A 24,744-nucleotide genomic window follows, 5' to 3' on the forward strand; every position below is an offset into this window, starting at 1 on the left:
AAGAAAACAAAACGTATTTAAACGCAAGCTGAAGAATCGTAACTAATATAGAATTATTTATGCGACAGGCGATTACTCAAGCGTATCGTCGTATCAAGCGGCAATCATCAAATTTGGTTTTAAAAACGTTTAAAGAAGTTACATCATGCAAATGAGCAGATAAGATATTTCGCAAGTAAACAAGCATTTTTAAACTAAGCGCGACCTTCCGCATTCGAACCATTGCGTTTCTATTCGAATTCAAAATTGGAGTTTTATCTTAACGACGCGGCCCTTTGGAAACAACCATGCAAAATTAGATCTTTGAATTTAATTAAATACTTACTTAATTAAATACGTACTTGCGTCCTCATTTGACAGACGACTCATTTGAACAAAGTCGTGAAACTGACACGATTGAAGTTGTGCAACGCGAAACGGTGCAGTGTTCGGATTAAAACGTTAGCCGTATGGCGAGAATACGGAATGCCGAAGTGTCCGAAACTTCGTGAACGCGTTTCCGAACGTCACGAAACGCGGATGCGATTTATTCTGGAATCGAGTGCAGAAGTGCGGCTGTCAATGATCGCTCGATACTGCGTTTCCATCGCAGGTTTGCTCGCGACGTTTCAGACGTTCATGCGCTATGCCCGTTTATCATTTACGACTCGTGCCTTAGTGAAGGCAATATCGCCTCGATACGGATCTCGAAATAAACGCGTTTCATTAACTGTCTCTATTTACAGGAGAGCACAAAGTGCTCCGCTACTGCGACACCCCGTTACGATCTTCTGTTAAATTACCTTCTCTAGTTCAGTTAAGCATAAAACGCGTATTACACCACGATAAAAAGCTTCCTGTGACAAATGGAAGATTCTGCACTTCTGTCCCTCGCAATTTTGAAGTCTAATTACAGCGGACACGAAGGAACACGCAAAGAACACTTCTGCCGGCGAATTTAAAAAAATTTAGCCAGATATAGGTCAGAATGTAATTTTGTTGAGCCTACACAATTATTATGTACGACGTTCAAATTGATCGCTGAAAGATCAAAAATTGTTGCACTGTTATTACATTTAGATATTCTACATATGATAAAATTATTTTCAAAATCCGACCAAATTTTTAGATTTGTCAACAAGAATTTCAAATTTCTCTCCAGGAAACGAGAAATCTCGTTTTTGTCAATTTATTTATAAAAATTCAGAAATATACGACTCGTCGACGTCGCCATCGAATGTGGATCTGTTTTTTCACGCGATGGAGTTCCGTCAAATTCGCGCATTCCAGTAAACCGAGACGAATCTGATTACAGTAGATCGAGTATGTGTCGTAGTTACATCGCGATACATCGGCGACATGTGTATCGTAGGTTTGTTCGAATGCTGCTATTTTTGATGATTACGAGCTGCGAGAGCGAGAAGTGAACGTTCTCTTCCGCGGCGACGACGATTGGATTGCTTTCGATACGCTACCGCCTCGAGATAGTGCGAAAGAGAAGCGAAAGAGAGAAAGAGAGAGACGGAGAGCCAGTCGTAATCCAGTCTCGACTTACGTAACGCAATTACCTCGGTGATCCATAATGACGACGTGAATCACGCCTTTTGCTCGGGCGGTGCGACTCTCGCGTTCTACGCATCGATGCTGCGGACGTCGACGACACTCGATGCGTAGGTGAATGATATCATTCGCAAAGGTGCTCCTAGATGAATTTCGTTTTCCTTCCGTTACGCGTCATTCGTCCGCATCTGCGTCGAATATCGCGGTAAATCCAGCGTATCGTGGCGATGCTCTCATCGTCGCCGTCAATCATCCACCATGTTAACTTCACGATCGAATTGCTCAAATCGATTGTCTCCCCGTGTTTACAAGGGTAAAATTTTAATTAGGGAAAAGATAATTTATTCCTCTAAACTAGTGTCATTTTCGATTAAACTCGACACGTCAACAGCGAAAATAACGCTAGTTTACAGGAATAAATTATTTAAAAAGGAGTGTCTTATCGATTTTTATACGCTCAAGACTAGGCGAGTCAAATTTTTCCAGCACGTGACTTCCAAAATGATTAAGAAAAATTTTTTTTGTGAAACTAGTGTAATCTTGTTAATTATGCATAATGAGATAAATATGTATAATTTGTTTTGATAAGTATATATTTATTTTATTATCTCAATATTAAATTAACAAGATTATTTTTTATTAAATTTGATGCATCACTTTTTCAGCAAAATTTTGATTGTGTTCTGGTCATAATTTCGTATAGCTATATCTTATCTGTCGCACGAAGGGTTTCCCCATTTTACAAATTTTCGCCGAACAGTTTTCGACATTTATAACACTATAGATTGTTTCACGATGGGGAAAAAAGAGAGAGGAAGAGTCACGTCGCCGTTCTAAATTCAATACGACGATGCGCAAACGAGAACGAAGGAATCTTTTTCTCGTCGCGGTTTTTTTCACATCAGTCCGCGCGCAGTCAACGCTAATGTTTTTTTCTTCCTTCTCGGGGTTGCTTGCGCAACTGGAAGAAATAAAGGAGATCGTAAGCGAACAGGTTACGGTCGTGGCTTAAAATTAGACTCGGGACGCACAAGCGCAAGCTCGATTCATTTGCGACGGCTCGTATTCATGTTTCTCTCCTTCGGTCACTTCGCTTCACCACGGGAACAAAGGAAAGCCAACGAGCCTGAAAGCGTGACAGAGAGGAGGGAGGAGGACGAGAAGAAGTGGAAGAGAGAAAAAGAGGAGACAGACAGACACACACGTACGTACGTTTCGTGCGTGACGAAAGAGAGCGCGGAAGGGTCGCGAAGACGCAGATGTTCGCCGGGATTTGCACACTCGGATTTTTAAATACTCGCGCGACGTAATCTCGTAATCCCCCATAATCGAGCCGTCATAAAAGGTTTCGGCGTTCACACGTTCGCCTTGCGCCCCGGAAAGATCTCGTCCGAAAGAGGCGAAGTATCGCGGAGTAACGCGTAACGCGAAATAGCATCTCGATTTGTTGCGCCTCGTTATTTTTTGCGCACGATCCAGTCGAATATCGACCATTATCTCTCGCGTGAACGACTACACAGAGATAAAATTTTATTGTTCTACGTGGATTTTTTTTTTTTTTTTTTTTTAGATGCGCTCTCGGTTGACTTTATGTCAGCGTATCTTACGTGATTGATCTTATCTTTACCTTATACGAAGGTTTTCTCACGAATGAAAGATGAGTATCACGCTTGAGGAATTAATCTTATTTGAATCAGGTTATTAAATTAAGAGAGAAAGTACGTATACAGAACAATTAAACGCGTAATATCGTTGTTATTACTTTGATAAGGATTTTTTTTCGAATAAGGAGAATACTGGAAAAAGATGTATTTAAGCTTAATCTATTTTATATATATTTATTCGTATATATTCATATACGATTTATTCTTAACAATTTATAATTTTTAGAAATAAGTTTTTTTTTTTTTTTTTAAATAAGTTTTAATCATTTCTGATAATAGAAGAGTTGAGAAATAAATTGAAGTAGGAAATGGTAGGGACGTAGTACAGAAAAGGTGATTCGTTAACATCACTATAGAAGGGACAATGAAGTTGCCAACTGTGGTGTCTCTTTCGAGTTCCGTGAAAGTTCTACAAAAGTCACAGATGGAGGCAACTCTCGTAGCCCGAGAGGTACGAAGAGAAGTACCCCATATTATCCCCTATCCCTGCATTACTCGATTCTCCCCTATCCATAAATCCGCAGCAGCTGAATTCGAAATAGTTTAATAGGAATGCGAGATAGGAATCCGCGATGAGGGGGCAATGATAATTAATGAACATTTTATACAACCTATTTCGGTAGATGGAAAATACACACAAGGGACAAGGATTGATGAACACTGTTTTGAACACGCGCAATTTTTGACGCGACACGCGTGCGTTAAACCCTATTTTGAAATTGTTCGAAATATTTTGCGCGTACGATATTTCATTTGAAATAGTGGGACGGTAGAATTATCTCGAAAAAGGGGGAATACGCGCTTGGGATATTTTCGTATTCCACGAGTGTTGCGCAAACGTCGCCCCTCGTAACATCCCTGCAAAAGAAACGTAAAAACATTGAACATGACCCGATTCACTCGGATTATTCATAGCGACGCTGGTAAAAGTCCCTCCCGACGCAACGTGTCAAACGCGTGTATTCGTGTGCGTGCGGGCATGCGTGTGCCTCTGACCGAGAGTGGCAGATTGAGAATGACGTAAGCACGTAAGAGAGATCTGAAAGAGTTAATTCGTCGTCGAGACCATCGTCTAAACGATACGCCTGCCTATGCCATACCTAACTCCGTTTTATCGTCTTTGCGCTGTAAAAGATAATTGGATCTCGGCGTTAACTATTATTGACCCGCGTTATTTCGGCCCGGCAATGAAAGAATTATCCGGAATTTTCATCGAAATTTAATGCGAAGTTACATATTTGATTTAATTAATAATAGTTTCTAACGAAAAACTAATTAACTGGAAATTGAAATTTCTCTTCGTATTAAAGCTCCATCCCCCCCCCCTCTCTCTCTCGTGAAGGGAAAGATTAAGGGTTAATTTTGCTTTACCTCACAGACCACAAGCTTTGTGAGTCTGTACAAACTCACTGCGAAACACTGAACGCTGTCAGGGGTTTTGCCTTAATTAACTGTCCTAAATTCGCGCGTGTGCGCGCGTGCGATGAGGGAGAAAAGAATCTGTCAAAGGAACGTTTCTTTAGATTAGAGATTCGCCTTTGTCTCATCACCCTTTTCAATGGAGCTTAATTAATTTTTCGTCCGCTCAATGCGTCTCACGTCGATTAATTAGCCGATTCCATAAAATCAACTTTTCCTATCAAATCTTTAAGAAGCAGACCGTATTTTTGATTGCAGATAAAAAGATAATGAAAAAATGTGAATGCAGTTTCATTAAGAATTATCATAGGCATATGTAGCATGGACACATATAATCAACAATCACAATAAATTATTAATATGTACGAAATATTTTTATCTTTATATTCTCTCTCCTTCCCCCCCCCTCTTTCTCTCTTTTTTTGCTTTCTTTTCGTTCTATGCGATCGACTGTACGTATATGAAACAGTTGATAAGACCTTTACATAAGATGAAAGGGGGTAATTTGTATCCATCGACCATTTTGATCCACGAGATTGATCTCTCCGAGCGAAATCTTAGACGAGCGAACCGAATCAACCGTTTCCGGTCGTAGGAAGAAATATAACCGGCAGTATTCGCCGCCGCAAGAAATTTCCATGCAAATGTTTCGTGATCGATATCCTCCGCCGACGCCGATCGCGGCACCTTTCTCCGCGTCGGCTTTCGCACGCACACCGTCGTCGTTCCCGTCACTTTTCCCGCTGTGTGTTTTCTTCGGGGCGGGTGTTTGCCCCGAAGGAACAACGGGAGCGCGTCGTACACGATGCAAATTTCCGAATCAACAATTTAAAGCCGTCTACTCGTTTAATTAAGGGTTTCGGAATTTCTTCGGTCGCTAGAAACCTCGATTTATTTCCCTCGCGGAGATAAATAGTACGGCGAGGTTGCTTCAAGCGCACTCGGTGATAACGATGCGTCTTGGAGAGAGAGAGAGAGAGAGAGAGAGAGAGAGAGGGGGGGGAGGGAGAGATTCTCGGATTCTTCCTTGTTTTTACAATTTCGTATAAAATCTGCATAATTTTTCCCTTACTTATATGCAGATTTTTAGTCTCTAAATAGTTAGTTTAAAGCAATTTCTTGTATAAGATAAAGTATGATATATACAGGAGATTCCAAATTTTAAAAAATTCCAAGTTTATAAAAAATTCCACGTATTATTTCTGAAAACAAGCTGTGTGTTTTAGCTCGACTGATTTATTTAAGTAAAGTGAATATTTTACAAAACAATATTTCTTTCCAACTTCTAGTATACATTTTAATTACATTTAAATTTCATTATTTATTTTTTCATTTGTTCTTTTACGGAGGAATCATTCTCTTTTTGATTGTACTGTCAGTGCTGGAGTACCCTATGCATCCGGTATGCGATGTGACATGACCATGATAAATGTGTATTACGCGCCATTGATTTTTCTCGTTGCTATTATTATGCGCCATTGAATCCCCATCTATTGTACGCAATGCGACGTGTCTTACCACACCCAGTTCGCGTGGAACTTAATTGTTTAGTAGGTGCAGCATGTATTTGACCAATATTTACTTGAGTGTCGCGCATAATCGGTATCTCGGCCTTCGAAAATATTTTCTGAGCTAAAAATAGCACCTTATATTAAATCTCATTTTGATATAATGTCACCCTTATCAAAAAATCCCTCAAATACGCGTTTCTGATTTTTAATCACATTAATAACATAAATTTTAGTAAATTAAAACTATAAGATTTAACATTAACAAAAACAGCTAAAAATATTTCTCTAAAGTGCCTTCATTGAGTTAAAAGTAAGTTTTGTAATTATATATTGCTCCGCGCACTATGTAATTACACACTTCATGTAAAACCGCAGAGAATTAATGTAGATCGAATGATTATATTTATCGGCTCGTTCACGGCCGCCTGCCGCATTTATGCCTGCTTCTCGCGCGCATATCGCATTATATCGAGATCCAAGTGTAATTCGTCGCGGCGTGTGTAACGCGTTTTCGTTTAACGAGCCGACAAATGGAGCCTTTGCAAAATGTCCCGCCGTCGTGGGAGAACAAAAAGGCCGCCCCGCCGGAACCCTCCCCCTGAACTGCCCTTGGTTGCGCGCGAGAGCCCCGCGGCCAACATCTGTTACCCTCCGTCGCTAATTGTTATTGCACGTACGACAGTGCACGTTGCTCACAGTGACGGCCATTAAACTCCCCCATTACATTATTGCCGTGTCGCTCGATGGCAGCGGTTCGAGCGCCGCTCCTCCTCGGCTCGACGAGCGCTTTTAATCGCGAGCACTCACCTAGGAGGCGACGATTTCTCCGATGCTTAAGTCATGATTTACACGTCGCCGAATCGAAAAAAAAGAAAAAAAAGAAAAAAAAAAAGAATATGGCCGCGAGTGTGCCGGTTACGCAAACCCCCATGACACCCGACACCCCTCGCGCCCAGTCGTGGCGAACGCTACTACAGAAATAGGTGACTGACTGCGGGCAGATGCTTTCGCGTGTATAAACAAATGCCCCGTTTAACCAAACGCGCGCGTTTATTTTTAGCAGCGACTTTGGGCGGAGCGCGCCTCCACGACGGCGCGGTCCCTCAGCGGATTATTATTTCTCCCGCCACCTTGCCTTAACACCTATATCGATCATCTGACGACATGTAAACGTGCTGCGTAACATTATAGCGAATGGAGATGACGTCGACTTATATATAGGGTGTTTCAAAAGTGAAAGTTAATCATTTGGGAAGTGATTGGGGATCAAAAAACAAGGAGAAAAATTGATATGAATATAGAAAATGCGTTCTTTTCGAATTATCGTCGTTTTTATGCTGAAATTTCAAGTTGCTCTGCTTTCAAATTTTTTTATCAAAATTGAAAGAAGAGATGGTCTTTGATGAGTTTTATAATATAATTAAAGTTAAATAAAAGTTGCGGATTTAGCGTTACTCAGGATACACAATTGTGGAATTCTAATCTCTGTCAAGAGATGCTAATCGGACTGTATCTTCTCGTGATGCATCCTATATCATTACGTTTCCTCCGAAGAATGTCATTACATTTTTTTTCCTAATAAAAAACGAACAAATGAAAAATGAACAAGCAATTTTGATGAATTTAATTAACAGATTTTTATATTTGGTCTTTCTTTCTTTTACGTTGCAGAACGATCTATCCCCGGATCAAGCATGGAAGCTACTACGATTGCGCGGCACAGTTAAGGTAAGAGATTTTTATATCTCGCAAAAGTTTTCTGATTAATATAACTAATTAATTCATACCGTGTAATCTGAGCTGGTTTGCGCGATCTCTCAAATCTCAGCGAGCCTTTTTACGCGGCAAGACGATTAGATGGAACCCCCGTCACTTTACGCTTGAATGTCAACAAGAGATCAGGCCGGGTGACTGACACCTATGCTCGTTACGATTCACGTGTATGCGTTAATTGCGGGTCATTGGGTCAAACTAAATGGCCGGTTCGCACGTTTCAACGTGTGCACCCGTATTGCGCATCGAGAAACGATTTCCCAATCCGCTCTAGGTATAGAACAAGCGTGCAGGGATGTTGCGAGCGTTGTTTATTATTAGTTCTGAACTTGGCGAGGTTAAAGAAAAGGAATTTAATATTATAACGAAAAATATGCAGAAAATATGACTTTGTAAATATAGAGGATCTAATCTTTTTTTTTTTTTTTTTTTTTTTTTTTCTTTTATTAATAGCACAACGTATGTCATACGCGCGCGCGCGCGCGCGCGCGCGCGCGCGTGTGTGTGTGTGTGTGTGTGTGTGTGTGTGTGTCAATAAAATTATGGTAATAAAATGGAAGAGAGTAAGGATATTGAATTTTTTCTTATACGTATATAAATATAGAAGAAAATACATATGCATGGGTAACCGTATATAAATGTATATTGAAACTGCGACTTAACCTTTACGAGACTTACGCCGCTATTAATTTTTCCAATAATCCGTTTTCTATATAGAAAATAAATTGATAATTAATTATAATAATAATACATTAAAGAAGATACTGATACGTCGATGATACTTTAAAGAAGATAATAAATATCGATGTATATCTCTTGTAAAGACAATGTAAAGACGTCAATTTTTAAGTCTATCACGGAAGAATCACGAGTATTCACAAGCATAAGAACAGGCATCTTGAAAAATACATTACGAAGTTTAGGGTCAGGGATCGCGAGCTTCTCTCGGTCACTTCCGATGATTAGATGTCAAACGACGCGCCGCCCGATAAGGGCGAACCAAGAAACGATGATTACGCGTAAGCGGAGTCGTTGAAAGAAATTCGTAATCATCCACGAGGCTCCGTCTCGTACGGGAAAACAATATTTCATAACAGATAAGACGGATAATGCCGGTAGTAGTCCGCGATTCGGGGAGAGAGAGAGAGAGAGAGCCCAGCATTTTCTCCGCGTGTGGTAATTGCTTTTTTCTCCCTTTCGCCCTTTCTCTCTTTCCTTTGCCGGCGCTTTCGACGTATCGTGGGAAAAATATATCGATCGTGGCTGGCGCGGATGCAATCGCGCGGGTCTGCAATACTGAGCGGTAACACGACCATCGCTTCTCGGAAATCGCGGCTGCCAGCTCCTAGAAATTTATTACGTTTCTCATTCTCCTGAACCGACGTGAAGAGTATAATCTTGCAAGGAGAATGGATCGTCTCGCAAACAGTATTTGTAAATTTTTTGCAAATTATCACCGGCTCATCTTGCGGAGAGCCCGAGATGATCGCGACCGTGCCTTACGAATATATTCGACATAAAAAAAAAAAAAAAAAAAAAAAAATTCGGACAATGAATCTGGACCGAATTTTGTCTCGGTAATCAATTTCAATTGTCCTCTTGCTCCTCCGCGACTCGCCTCGTGCATTACATCATGACTTTCTTAATGTACTTAGTCGCACGCGGAAAGAGAAAAGTTTTGAGTAATATTCATGCGTCTTCTCGGGAAAAGCTTACGCCATATGTAACAATTTTTCTCGCGAAAATGGCGCCCGGCACTCTCGTATTTTCGCAACAATAGCAGTCGCGCGTCCTTGATTTTCGAGATTATTAACTTTGGAGAGGACGCCGCAAAAAGTATTTCTACGCTCGTTAAGCAGTTGAAATAAAAAGTAAAAAAAAAATCGGCGACTTTTCTACTCTGATTTCACTTCATGCGTAGTACGATATATCATGCATACCGTAATCTCCTCCATGGACTTTCTATTATTTTGAAATAAAGCATTCTCCCATATACATCTTGCACATAGATTTACTTTTCGGTTGCAGCGAAACGGAAATTTTCTGAAAATATTTCCATTTTCTAAGACATTTATATCTTGTGGGGAAATGTCTTATTCAAAAATGCACGTCATTTTCATGACAAATATACGTGCGTGGAGAAAGTTTTGTATGTAAATCACATTTTACATATTTAGCATGAGAATACTGATTTATAAAAATATTTTTTTTTTATTATGAAGAGTGCGATACATAGCGAAGTAAATTAAAAAAACGATTAAATATAAATATATAATTGTTATTTGAAAATAAATGAATGTATATGCGAATATTTTGATTAAATTTAAAGAGAGAGAGAGAGAGAGAGAGAGAGAGAGAGAGAGAGAGAGAGAGAGAGAGAGAGAGAATTTATCAAAATCTAAATGAAGAATACATAAAATCTTTATCTATTTTTTAAAATTATAAATCGATATTATCCGAACTCATGCGAGAAATAAAGTGATAAGTTTTTAATGACAATTGACATCTGTCACATTCATTTCAAACAAATATAAATTTTTAATTTAGACAATAAAGATATATTGTTGCAATTCATCATTTCCAAATGACAATAGATAGCAGATAGCTTAAATTTATGAGATAAAAATAATTAAATTTATGAAATACAAACATAATATGTGTTTATATTTTGACATTTGATTACGTTTTTAAAAATATCTCCCTTGTACGTTACGCACGTTATTACAACATGTTACAAGAATTTTTAATTTCCACTCTGAAGATAAATTGAGGATATCATTATTTAGCAAAGCTATGCTCGATCAAAATGAGTTATTAGTTTTCTTATACGCGGCGCATCGGCAATATCAAAACAAAGAACGTATTTGGAGCATCTCCAAAATTCCGTCACTCCGTCATCGCAGTTTTCGTATTCAGTGGTCGTAAATAACGTCAAAAATAAATCTCTTTTAATCTCACACACAAAAAAAAAAGATAAAAATTATCTACATAAAGAATAAAAGCAATCTTTTAACAGGTTTTTAACAGGTAACAGGTATTTAACAGGTTTATCTGTAGTAGTCGGTCTTTGAGAAAGAAAATAGAAATTACTTGGTGCATATCAAAGAGCAATATAAAAGGGGAAATTATGAGCTGTTCATAATGCCGATCCTTGAATCTGAAATTTATTTAAACGCCAACGAGATGAAAGCACTCGCGTTTGGATAGGGTTGCAGACGCAGCCTTGGTGTCGGATTGCGAGTGCAATCTTCGCGTTGGAATGTTTTCTATGCGGCGCACATCGCTGCACATCGCTCGGGGCCTCAGCCGAGGCAAAGCTTGATGCAGACGGGGAAAATAATAGACGGTCGTGCAAAAGAAATGAAATGTTCTTAATGAACGAGAACGCGCCGCGCGGCTGATCATTGAAATGCGCGCGCGTGCCGCGCGTGTGTTTTATGCGCGGTGAAGAGCGGCGCATTTGCGAGAGCTTAGCGAGCACGAACGTACAAGCTTTTTATTCGCGAATCGTATACGCGGGGATGCCTAATAGAATGCACCTGCTGAAACGATAGATTGCGTAGCGATCCCCCCCCCCTCCTCCCCCCTTGCGATTTCAATGGCTACGGCTGCGCGATGTACTTCTGAATTCGCTGCGAATCGCAACTCGATTATCTGTAAAACGCTTCAGTCCTGGTATACAACCTAGAAATAATACGGAATACTTGGTGGAATTTTTTCAAATAGAAAAAACTGATTTTTTTTTTTTTTTTTTTAATGAAACGGACGAGAAACTTATAAAATAATATTAAGTTATGAAACTCTAGCGGAAACAATGTCGCCGGATTAATTAAATCTTCAGAGACGAAATTATACGTTTTATTATATCCAATATTTAATGTACGCATAATATATTTTAATAATGAATTTCCTGCTCTATTCGTTTACGCTTTCTGCGTCGCGGGAATGTATATATATATATATATATATATATATATATATATATATTCTAGGCATTTATTCAAATTAATATCGCGCACGTAATTAAGTTACGCAAAACAGCGCAATTGTACAAATGCAAAACGCGGTAACCACTGTGAGATTGAAAATTACGTTTTCCCGCGACATTTATTAAAATTCTCCGTTCGTCCGGCGCGGCACAAAATTGTGACGTAATACGATCGCGCGCGACGAGGAACAATATTCGGCGATCGTGTATCTTACTATCTTCCCCCGGACACGGAGAGCGGAGGGGGGCGGGAGAGAGAGGGGAGTTTCATCTTTTCGTTGATGACGCAACCGGGCGTTATCGAGCGGCGCGAGTTACGAGCCTTCATGGGATTCGTACATAAAAAAAGTACGGCCGTAATGCCGCCTCCGCGGGAATAACGTGGTCGGGAGGTCGCAAAAGGAGAATCGTAACCGGCGACGTTGCGACGAGCAAAACGCGATCCGCGATGCGGATGTTGCGTCGTCGCCGTTGCACGTCCATGTTGCGAGGCCGCGCCACGTGCGAGCCAGCCTCGTGTAACAGCCGAGCGAGGGAAAATGTGGGAACATCGTGTCCTCTATTCCGCGCTCGCGGAACTCCTCGGGGATAAACGTTGGATCCTGCCTCGTTTCGCGTCCTCTTCATAATTCTCGGAAGGATACCCGTTTCCAGGGGAGTTTACGGTGCACCTATAAATTCCCGAGTGAGCTTTAACGAACGAAACCGGCGCGCGTTAAGACGGGGAGCACAGCCGGGGCTTAGCGGCGGGGTCGCCATCGGCCTTCGGTTCAACTACGCCGCGTATATTTAGTGTTTCTCTCGAAAGGATTTAGCCTTGAACTGGATCATCGAGGTCGCCGAATGCTGCTGAATGCTCGCCGGACGCTACGTGCAGGCATGAGCAGAATCGTGACTCGTGATGCATCGCCATGCCCGGTGCACGAGGAGAAATATATCGCACCGCGACATTCTATTTGGAGCGAAATGAATTCGATCAACCGAAACATTCTCAAAGCGTTTCTGCATTTATCGATTAATTATTGTTGAATATATTTGATTTAATGCCGATTAATCACGAGGAGTAACATTTAGATGAAATTTGTATCGTTGTAGCTGGGAGTGAGTTAAGATGCTCGAATATAGATTTGAAGAATGGCAAAAACTAAGATCACAGAATATACATTTTTTTAAATTATTAGCATTTGAAAGCTTTTTGAATACTTTTGTTTTTCATGAGTTTAATTTACTTCATGCGGAATATGTGAAATAGAGTGATTAGTGTTAATAATATCTGAGTGAATTAATTATAGATGTAAAGCAATTTCTGTTAAATAATGTAAATTATTTAGCGAACACGCGTGGCTGGGATAAATCTATATAATAATAATAATAATATACATGATTTGAATAACTTTGCTGGTGTCGGGTGATATGTATAATGTGAATGAAATAATCGAACGGATGATCATTAAACACAGTTTGATATCGCTTTATCAAATCAAATCGCTAATTGAATTATTATGGCAATGTCCGGGTCATCGCGTTGCTTAGAAAATCAACCGCCTCCACGAGGTGGAGAAATTTTGAATCTTGTGTAACAAAAGAGGGCTAACATTTATTTATCATCGATCACCGTCGCCGTCGTGGAAATAAGATTTGTGAAAGTTACGTCTCTTAATTACGTATTACGCTTTTCCGTGCTCAAGACAGACAAGCGTAATCCCGGTTGTGGATATTATTAATGACAGCTGAGCGACATTTGTTCCGCAAGGCGAAGCAACCAGGAACGTCTCGTCTCGCGGCCGCGTCGCGTTAACTTACCATTTTTCTCGCTTTATTCCCCCTCTCCCCCTTCCTCCCCCGCCCCAGCCCCAGCCCCAGCTACCTACACCTTTCATTTCGCTTACGTCAATTCCGAATTCAGCGTGGGCGTGCCGCCTCTATTGTACGTGTGTGCTCGTTACGAACACTCAGTACAGACGATACGTATGCAAATGCGCGAGAGAGGTACCGTAGAGAGGCACGTTGTGCAAGCGCAAATAGCGTGTATCAAATTAAGAAAGAGAAAGTCGACTCATTGCCTATAAAAGATGCGAGGATATTCGTGAGAAAATTAGCGTACGTCGATTAAAGTTGCTCCGTTTTATTTAAGTAATTGAATGGAGCTTTAAAAGAATATACCTAAAAATGTGTTGTTCATTATCTTTATTTATGGTATTTTCCAAATGCTCGATTATTGATATTTCTCTCTCTCTCTCTGTCTCTCTCTCTCTCTCTCTCTCTCTCTCTCTCTCTTATATAATTTTATCTGTTACTACGTTTTGTGCGTTTTTTGGGGGAAGATGCCTTCCGCTCGTTGTGTTGTAACTTCTATTTTACAAGCGGTGATACGACTTCGGCTTTAACATTCTTGACCTGCATAAGTATACTCGATATGCATGGTCGTTGATGACACAAAATGAATCTCAAGCTTCCTTTGTTCCGACTGCTCCACGCTCTTCTGCCCTAGTTTTCTCAAAATGCTCTCATTACTGATAACAACGTAGACCACTCAATCACACCATTGTAATATTAATAGGTAATATAATTCTCTCAGAAATTCTTGAATTTGCTCCTCGGTAAACAGACTCGGTAAATTTAGAAATTAAATTTATGGACTCTTACAGTCAGAACTCTGCTCGTTCAAAAGAAATCTTTAAATACGTATACTTTTATATACTTTTATCTACGATGGAAATACGTATGACGACAGCGTTTACTTTTACTAGTCCGAAATCACGTTATCCACACCTATAAAATCGTTATCGGATAAACGGGCACACGCGATTCCATAATTAGTGGTGCCTTGCGTTTTGCAGTTTGTTGATAGCGTACATATATGTGCATGCACATTCGAGAAGACTCACGCAAACGGAATCTAGCAGACACGAAAGTGTACCGTTAATAATTATAAAAAGTCTTAAAGATTAATGATAGAGATGAATGTCGAATTGTGAATTTTTTGAATCCATGTCACATCTTAAAAAGATCAAATAATAGAAAATATACAGATAGTAGAAATTAACAAGCGATCATTAAAGATCTTTTTTTCATTATAAATTATAATAATTTTATTATAATTTATAATTTTATAATTTTATTATAAATTTTTTGTTTTATTATAAATTATTAGTTTTAGTTATAAAGATTGAATATATCTGTGCACACTTTTAACAAATTTTTACTAAAAGAGTGAGTGAGAGAGACAGCGGAACAAGTAACTGAAATTCTCCTTTCGCAAAATATGATCAACTTTTTCTATTCGTCAAGTTTTTCTATTTTATATCTTCCTTTCTCCGTTCCACAATTTTCTTATCCCTTCGATTCGCCTTGACAGTCAGATTCACGCATTTGTCAACGAAATTTTTGGAGAATGTATTCCCCAAATATCCGGAACTGTTTTCAATGTCTTCCGAGGGAGAAGCTGACCCTTCGACCACGGGGATGCTTCCGTATAAATATCCTTAAAAAAAAAAAAATCCCATTTTGATTCTATATGTATTTATTAGCCTCGAAATGGCTGATAAAGATTCCCAAAGACGTCGTGATTTTATCTCGAAGGTAACGTCCATCGATTACTTTTTATTCGTCTCTTACGAAAACCGCGCGAGAAGGGCCGGTCGCCGTCTCACGTAGAGACCCGGCAGATATATTCGATTGCGGGAAGTGATTCCCTTATGGCGGCTTTTCCTCGAAATTTAATGAATGACATTATCGTCCCCTTCGCGTCGCCGATTCGCCCTTTTTATCGCGCTCTTCCTCCGCGCCGGCCGGGAGAATAAACGACGCGCGTTTCTCCGTGGCAAGGACGCGCCACGTACGGCAAGAAAGACACGGCGAGACCACCACCGCGGTCAGAAATAACGTTTCCTCGGGGCGGAATTGTCTCCCCTATATATCAGTCTCGTTGTCGGACAATAAAACCGGCGACTCCGGTATTCGTACACCGCCGTTCCCAAGACGCATCGAGCGCATCGAGTAGACGTTTCGATTTCCACGGACAAGGCGAAATATCCGGTCGACTCTCTCCCTTCCCTCCTCCCCCCCCCCTCCTCCCGTCCCCTGGCATCGTCAAACGATACTCCAGCGGCGGTGTTGTATTTTTAGTAGCTCCCGATACAACTCCGGCTACGGCAACTCTTCGTCGTTCCTCCTCTCGTTTTTCCCGCCCGCAGATTTGCCCGACGACGGTCGCGCGATCGACAGCCAGCTCGCGGCTCATTGAATCTAGGAAATGCCTCCGCGATATCTGCGAATAAAAAGGCGGCGAAGTGGCAAGCGGTACAAAAGGAATCGTATTCCCTTTCTCTCTCGGCGAGGCGGCCGCATACTTCTGTGACATTTCGCAATCGCCGCAATCGCGCAGAGGATATTTCGCATAGCTCTCCTTTTTCCGTATTTTCCTTTTTGAATATTTCCAACGATTTGAAATAATTTTTTCCGAGAGAAAGGAGAAGAGAGAGAGAGAGAGAGAGAGAGGGGGGGGGGGAGGGATAGAGGGGGAGAAAAGAAAGAGATAATAGCGATTATAAGCGAGTGTTTTAAAAAAGTTTCAAAATTATGAGATTACTTTTTGTCAATTTGCATTTAATGAAGTTGTAATGTTTTTACACTTTGTAAAATATTTGAAAATTAGCGTGGAAATCTTAATTATCGTGAAAAGAAAGATTGCAGTTTTACATAGTTCTATTTACATAGAACAATCGCAGTCATCAATATCTATTCAGAAAGTTCGGTACGTGGCAGTTTTCTTCCAGGTAGATCAACCTTAGTAGTCATCCGAAAGATCTGCGTTAGTGCGAGGGGAAAAACATGGTCGTAAGATAAAAGACCTTTGAAAAGTTTTGGAGAGTCTGCGTGTTCTATCGGCGATCGAGGCGAGCTTCAATTAAAAATCCAAGCACGTTTTTTTGACGAGCTCCTGATGCTTAAAATCAAGGGTCACGGGTATTCGGAATCGGGAAAAGGGCGAAGCCAATTATTAAGGGATCTGTCGCGGGAAATAAAAGAGAAATGCCGCAGCTACTAAAACTTGACTTTCTTCTCTCTCTGTAGAAACCGATAATCTTTTATCTTTATGCCTGGTTTAGCTAACGTCGGATATTATTACTCAGATAACTGGCTCTTCCTTTCATTTTCCATTTACCGACGACCAGACTTCCTTGAGCCATCATTATTTTAAGAAAATGTTAGTACCTTTTTACTTAATCCTAGATAAATAAATCGCTTAACAATTTGGTCTAACTTTTACTAAAAGTGAAATTGATTAACGGCCGTCTTTAGTTTCTCCTAGCTTCGGAAATAAAGATGCTGTTAAAAAGTTATAACGTATTTTGCATGAATAATATAATAATTTTATAAAGATAATTTTTGCTTATTTAAATAATACTCGTTCAGATTCTTTTTGCAAATTAAAATTTTTTTAGAATTTATTTGATTAAAATTTTAATTTTCCCTTGATTATATGCAATTAACCACAATCAATACGTAGCCATTGGTAACGCCGAGTTTCTCAGTTTATTCAACTTTATGAATTTCTCTCCTCTCTCTTTTCCTCTTACTATTCAAATTATTTCCAATATATGCGAGGTAGCCGGACACGTGAGTGGCAATCGCCGCGTATTTTATTTATCCGATGTAATTTAACATTTATCATTAATATCGGCACGGCCGAGAGTGGTTCACCTTTCATGCCGTTCGTTTCCCCGGAAGATTTGCGTAATCGGGCTTGCGAACGGTATCTCTCGAGTTCTATCTCCCACGGTCGGTTGAAACTAGGAAGTGTCGTTCCACTTCCGCGGTGCATCGATAAAACCAATTCTCGGGACGATACACACACACACACACACACACACACACGGACGTATATACATGCGAAACGGTTCAATCGTTTTCGCGAAAACGGGGCCTCGTTCAGTTCGATATATAACGAGTCGGCCACCGAGAGCGAGGTCAGAGTTCGAACTGACTTCTCTCTCTCTCTCTCTCTCTCTCTCTCTCTCTCTCTCTCTCTCGGTTATCCGGTCCGTCGATTTTGCATGCGAAATGCCGCCTCGCGTGACAGAGCCCGACTGGACTGCGCTGGCAGATATAGGACGACGATGAAGATAGTTTATTCGCCTCGCATGTCGGCAAATAGTTGCAGGGTGCGCGAGGCAGGCGTGCAGCCCGCCATTTTCCGCGACTTTGATACTCAAATAATAATACGCTCGGAGCAACATTAATCAGAATTATTGGAGATATGCCTGCCGGCTTGACTCGCAAGAACGTTCGTGTAACAGCAGCTCTTATCCCGTTACACAACGTCACTATCCTGCGTTCTTTTACAAGAAAACTCAGCGGGACAGAATGGAAATTACAAAGCACCGTTGTATATCTTATCAAGTAAAATTAATAGAATTGAAATTTCACGATAAAATTTATAAATAATTTTCTATACAAATTATAATGTGTCGTTCTCTTATTTATATCTCTCGTATATCTCGAGAAACGAAGGAAAGAGATTGATGGAAAAGTAAATATTGCGGCTTGGCAAATTTCAAATCTGCTTGAAAGGATACACCGTGATATATCTGCAGAGTCACTCGCAGTTTACAATTTATCTCGTGTTATCTATTTCTGGGGCTGCTTATTTCTCCCCGCTGTCTGTCAGCCGTGAATTCATCAGATTGGCGGCCGCGAGGAGGACTCTAATCGTGGTCACGGTCGAGTTGGTAACCGACTTACAGATGAACAGTTATATTCCCCCGCCCGAAACGGAGGGTAGCACGCGGAAATGTTCCTTTCAGGCCGTTTCAGGAAGCAAGGATAAAGAATAGGGTGCGAACTGTGGCGCGAACTCGTAACGAAAAGCAGAAACACGAAACGAGCGAGATCAGGAGGAACGACCGTAGATTAAACCGCGGAAACGGTAACGATAAGGGCCAAGAAGGGTCGACGGGTGGCTATATCCTCCCCCTCGTACCCTCGTTACCATCAAGTTAGATCAGGAGTGACTAGTATAGTCGTGTCCCTTCCGCCATTTCGGTGTCTCCCAGCGAGATTTCTGCGAGCGTGGGTATCTTCGGCTGTCGAAGTATAGTGACAGATTGCGCGGGTCGACCACCAGCCGAGAGCACTTCGGCACAAATGTATCTTTGAAAACTAGTCGTCGCTTCTCAGAATCCATTTTCTGCAAGACGCGAATGTAAATCGCTTCCACACATCCGGATGCGGTAGCGTTATAAGACTGCAACGCCGCTAAATTGTAGGACAGATTAATCCGATTCGATCATTCGCACAAACTCGGCGCATAATGGATCCATTGTGTTTGCCGAAGTTTATGGGATTGAAAGATTCGCATCGAGTCCACTCCGCTCGATTCATTTGTGGTCGGTCTCGTCACTCCGGCCATTCAGCGTGTTCGCGGGACTTGAAAAATCTGGAATTTTTTCAGGAAAAAGTTTTTTTTTTATATCTCGGATTTCAGAAATTATCAGGGGAGTACATCGAGATTCGCAGAATTTTTGTCTCTTCAAGGATGTATTAGTTGTACGATAGTATAACCAATGATTATTGAACGGATTTGTTTAAACAATTGTATGAATAAGAGAAAAATAACTAACACCGGATAATTTATTTAAAATTTTTGCATCTCGTTTTTATTTCGCTTGGGAAAGAAAAGAAAATTCTAGAAAATTACACAGTCTTTAAAAAAAAAAATTTTCCAACGTTTAAGCAGACACGCTATTATAAAAATCTTTGTCTCAACTAAAATTGGAAAAAGGAAGAACCGCGATCTAACTGCGATTAAGCATCGATCACGCCTTCTTAGAGCCACGCTTTTGATCACTGTATCAGCGAATCGCGCAAAGGGACTTCTTTCTTTCTCCGTGCCTTCTCTGGCACGAGAACTTGGCGCGAGTGACCATTGATAAGTATTAATCCGCGTTGAGCGCGACAAAGTCTTGTGAACTGCGACCTGACATCGATATAGCCGCCGTCGGCGAAGGGGTTTGCGACGCGAGTGACCGGAAGAGTAGTTCTTTCATTGGCAAAAAGAAGACGAGGGCACAAAGGACGAGGCACGCGATGAAGTAGAGACCGTATCGAGAGCGCGGCGAACAAAGCGTGACCGAGCTGCAGGAGTGGATGGAGATTAAATTGGGTGACAAGGCGGATCGCGCGTGCGACGTATCCTATATATTCTCTGTCCCGTAGGAGCGGGTCCCGTTCGTGAACGACATAATGCAATTCACCGTTCCGGAGAATGAGTAGCCCGTGCGAGTTGAGTAGTGGCTAGATTACTCCACGATACGCGCGTATCGTAATGAAAACAAAGGTGCCTCGCAGGCGATGCACCTTTCGATAACACCGCTAGTTTCCGCGTTCACAATGCAGCGAGACCCCTCTGTCGTCACTTCAACCCTCAGCGCCACTCGGACGATGATCTTCGCGAGCGGGACGGACAGATTTATCCCTCTTCTAAAAATTTTTCTTTCAAGCTTCGCGAATTTCTGTTGGGACGCAGCACGACGGAAACCGAGAGACTCGAGTATCGAGAGGAAAAGGTCGTCTGGAAAAGGAAAACGAAAGAGGAGGAAAGGAGGAACGCATGGCGAAAAGTATGGAAGATGAAAGAAGGAACCGGGGATAAAAAATGGAGTTATCCCGGTAGACGGTCTTGAGAAGATCCGATATTGGCTGCGATGAAAGCGATTGCGCGGGGCTCGAAAAGAAAGGAGTAAGGAAGGGAAGGACATAACGGGAACACGGACAGAAATAGAGCACATCCCATTCGGGGCCCGGGAGATTAAACTGCGTGACTGGGGAAGGCCCGGACGTCGGCAGAATTCTGGCCGAGATCTCCCAGCGCCTTCGTCGTGGATCGCGATGGAAACGTCGGGATTGGAATCGTAGACTGGATGTACACTGTAAGCTTCGAAGGTTACCAGGGGTGAACCGAGTTGTAGGTAGCGAACGAGGGGTAGTGAGATCCGCTGCGCGGAGGTTTGTGCGAGAAGTCGCCATAGTGACGCCCTAGAATCGAGATTCCCTTCCCTCCTCGTCTCTGTCCTCTCTGCTCTTCTCTCGCCTTTGTCTTGCTCGTGATTCTGGTCTCTTCTTTACGCGAGGATATTGTTTAGACAATGATTCGCGGACAGTCCCGTTTACCGGATCGACAATGCTATCGAGAAAGTTCGATCGTTGCGAGAAAGAGAAAGAAGAGAGAGAGAGAGAGAGAGAGAGAGAGAGAGAGAGAGAGAGAGAGAGAGAGAGAGAGAGAGAGAGAGACCTTTTGACCTTGCGGCCAGTGAGCTTCGATGTGCTTTGATCTCGCGCGTTAATGGACCCGATTTAGGGGAAACTTCATTAGCCAGCCGGTCGACACGTTCTTTGTCAAACGCACATTTCCAGGCGCTAGAAACTTCAGCTTTTCCGATGATGTCGAAGTTATAGGATTAAAGAAACGCATCGCGCGATTTAATGGAACCAATTTAACAGAGTGAACTTCAGATCTTACTTAGAAACGTACCAAATCTAATATAATTGCACCAAGTCTGACGAAGTCACTGGAGTGAAGTGAAAAGTTTAATAGCAATGCAAAAATAAATGCAATGTTATAACTGATTGACTGATTGACAAGGGGACCGTCTTTTATATATATAAAAAAAAAAATAAAATTGTATTAAATCGAAATATAAAAAGTGAAAATGTAATAAAACACGTGTCAATATTTCCACGTGTAATTCATGACATTTTCGATTGACTTTGAGCAGCAGGTGTATATCCTATTTACAACAAAGGGAATCAAATTAATCAATAATTTGATTTAATTGTATAACGTCGCCGCGAGCTGGCGTATAATGCTGAATGATACGTGATTAAATATCTTAGTGTCTCCTTTATTGGCGGGCATTGTCCAATGGCGGGGACCGTCCAGGACATTTAATTAAATACACGTGCGTACACATAAATCGTTCTTTCCCATAAGACGGTGGCATAATTGCACGTGGGTCGAAACCATTAAAGCTTCATTTTTCACGTAGCCGTCTTACGAGCGGGTATAACGTCGCCTGCCAGTGTAAACGCAATAACGAGGCCATGAGAGACTAACCACCATGCCACACCAGGACCAGGTTAGTTTACAAGACAGTTTCGCGTTTATACTCGCCGTCGCTCTCGCCGTCTCGTCGTCTAACGGAATAACGCCGGTTTTCCAGCAGTTTAAAGCGATGACCCTTCGGATTACTCTGCCCGTCAGCTTTTCGTATCCCTCATCGCGACCTCGAATTCGCGCGGTAAACACACGAATGCGTTGCTACGCTTTAATCCACCCATTGTATATATAGTTCTTCGTGCTTCGTGCAGCATCATTCAACGTTAATGAGGATATAAATTGGTAATTGAATGATGATGGTATGCCCACGCGTTCGGCGATTAACATGACGTTAATCGCGATAGATCACCGCAAAAGTGCCCATTAGCCCAATTTAACGAGTCATCGAGATTATACCGAAAGATCTGTGATGTCTCAAAATAATATATTTATTTTGATTGATTGATTTATTTACCGAAGAAGAATCAAGCTGCACTCCGTTATCCAATTATCGATTTAAAACGATTCCATTCTACTCAATTATTTTATGAAAAATGATTTAAAAATTATATTTCACCTTAAATTATTCTCAAGATAAAGTTTTCTTACTTTTTCACATTTATAAATATTTTAATATTATATTATATATATAGTTATATATGATGCATAATTTGATTGATATTATTAAAATATTTTTTATGTTATTAAATAAAATGTTGGTCAAGGTTCCCTTTATTTTTTACATCTTATCGCGACCGATAGTAACGGTAACCATAATCGATAAAATTTAATCAGGCGATTAATGTGACCGAGATTCCTTCGATTGACTCCGAAGCGAATGCTCCAATTTATTCTTGATATATTTATGATAAAAATTTTATTTAGAAAATTTTATTTAAATAGAGATCTCATCAATATGTATTATTCTTATCGATATCACTGTGTGCCATAATGACAATACGAACGAAAACGCAAAAATAAACATTTAACACTCGAATAAGTAATAATTTGATTGGTGGTGGATAAGTAGATGGATTTTTTAAATTTTGTAAAAAAAATTATTTCGGTTGGTAAAACACGTTTTCCTTTTAACAGCTTTAGTTAAAAAAAACCAAATGAAACAACGTCACATTCCCGTAAATATAATAGGGAAACGCACTATATATTTGTTTCAGATTGCAGCTGCTGAAATAAAAATATTGATAGGGGAATCAAATAAAGAATCGTATCATATATCCAGAAATAATGTTCATATACGTCGCTGTCATGACTAGAATTGCACAATTATGACATCGCGCCGATTACGAAACTGTCCGTGACAGCTGCCAGACCGAGTTCATGAGTTCGGAAAAGCGAAAACTTCACCATAATTATTATTCCGTCGCAGTCAGACTGTCAGACTCTGTCATATTAATCAAGCATAAAAATAACATAAACGGCGATTCGTCTAAGTTTTCTGAAAATGAATCGAAATTCGGGACATGGATGAGAGATAACAGAGAGAGAGAGAGAGAGAGAGAGAGAGAGAGAGAGAGAGAGGGGGGGGATTACTAAGTACTAAGTACTAACTGCGCGGTGAATGCGGCGTGACGATTCCAACTTTTCCGCGAATATTTCTATTTATTTATTCCGCCCGCGTTGCATATTCAAACGACGTGCGGGAAATTTTCCGATGCGGAGGAAGACGCGGCCGCGTCGGAGAACTAAGCTTAAGGATAAGCTTAGGGTTTATTAGAAGTCGTTAACCCGCTTTCGTGAGTGCGTTGCCTCGCGGAACCGCCGCTTTGCGCCGCGACGCGACGCATGACTCTGGCGGCAAATAGATAGCTTTAAAAAAATCCCCGGGATTTTAACCCGCGGGGGATTTTTATCTTATTTCGCCATCCCTCTCGAGATTTGCAACACCGCACGCGAATAAAGCCTCGATAGCTGAGAAGAGCCCGGCTGCGTTCCCTAGACGCGCGATGCTATCGGTTTTCAGGACGCGGCGACGCTCCCAGGGCGAGAACGGAGACCCCGAAAGAGTTCCGATCAAGTCGTCTTGTTTGCCCGTTACGTCACTCGATTACGTAAATCAATATCCGTTTATAATCTATCGGATTCTACCTCGTGGCAGAGCATGCTCGTGATGCTCGTGCTAATAATTAATAACTTAATGTATCATATAATTTAAATTAATATATTCCGCTGCATACATTGAGGGCGATTTAAGTAATAATTAATTGACTTAATGTATGCGATCTAATTATAATTAACGTGCTTCGTCGCGTAGCGATAGGGTACAATTTATATGCAGATCTACGCATTTTCATGCATCTGCAACACCAGCTTGGTGGTATATCTTTCTCGTTATCTTCACGCAACGACGAAACTTTCTTTGTCAGCTAATCGATAATACGTCGGTTGTTACAAACGGAATTTACGCTGGTGTGCGCTCCGGAATATGGAATTATGGGACTCCATGGGATAGACGGGCAGGGCCGATGGGAGGGTCACGGGGAATTTATTTCCTATCGGGATTCTGCTTAAGACTATCATTTTCAAAGCACTAAGCTGGATCTAGAAAAGCTCGTCATGTCTCGCAGCCGCCGATGTTATTTAATCGCGTCATTTGGGAAGCTCATGATTAATACTCCACTTCTGGGATATCCACTGATTGCGTCGTAATAACGGGACGAATAATCGTATTGGATAACAAAGGATACGTGTGAGAGGATTATAATTTTAAAACTTTATATATTTACGAATAGG

At 41.0% G+C, this 24,744-nt stretch overlaps 1 protein-coding gene across 1 annotated transcript in view; it reads left to right on the forward strand.

Annotated features, from left to right (window-relative positions):
- The window catches only part of LOC105432163 (uncharacterized), a 138,310-nt gene that overhangs the window by 1,179 nt on the left and 112,387 nt on the right, over positions 1-24,744 (forward strand). Inside the window, exon 2 of the mRNA XM_089074443.1 lies at positions 7,805-7,861. The gene's annotated coding sequence lies outside the window, so the exon portion shown is untranslated. The remainder of the gene's footprint in view (positions 1-7,804; positions 7,862-24,744) is intronic.

Source organism: Pogonomyrmex barbatus, unplaced genomic scaffold, assembly GCF_055798465.1.
Source record: "Pogonomyrmex barbatus isolate J1 unplaced genomic scaffold, ASM5579846v1 scaffold17, whole genome shotgun sequence".
Lineage (NCBI taxonomy): Eukaryota > Metazoa > Arthropoda > Insecta > Hymenoptera > Formicidae > Pogonomyrmex > Pogonomyrmex barbatus.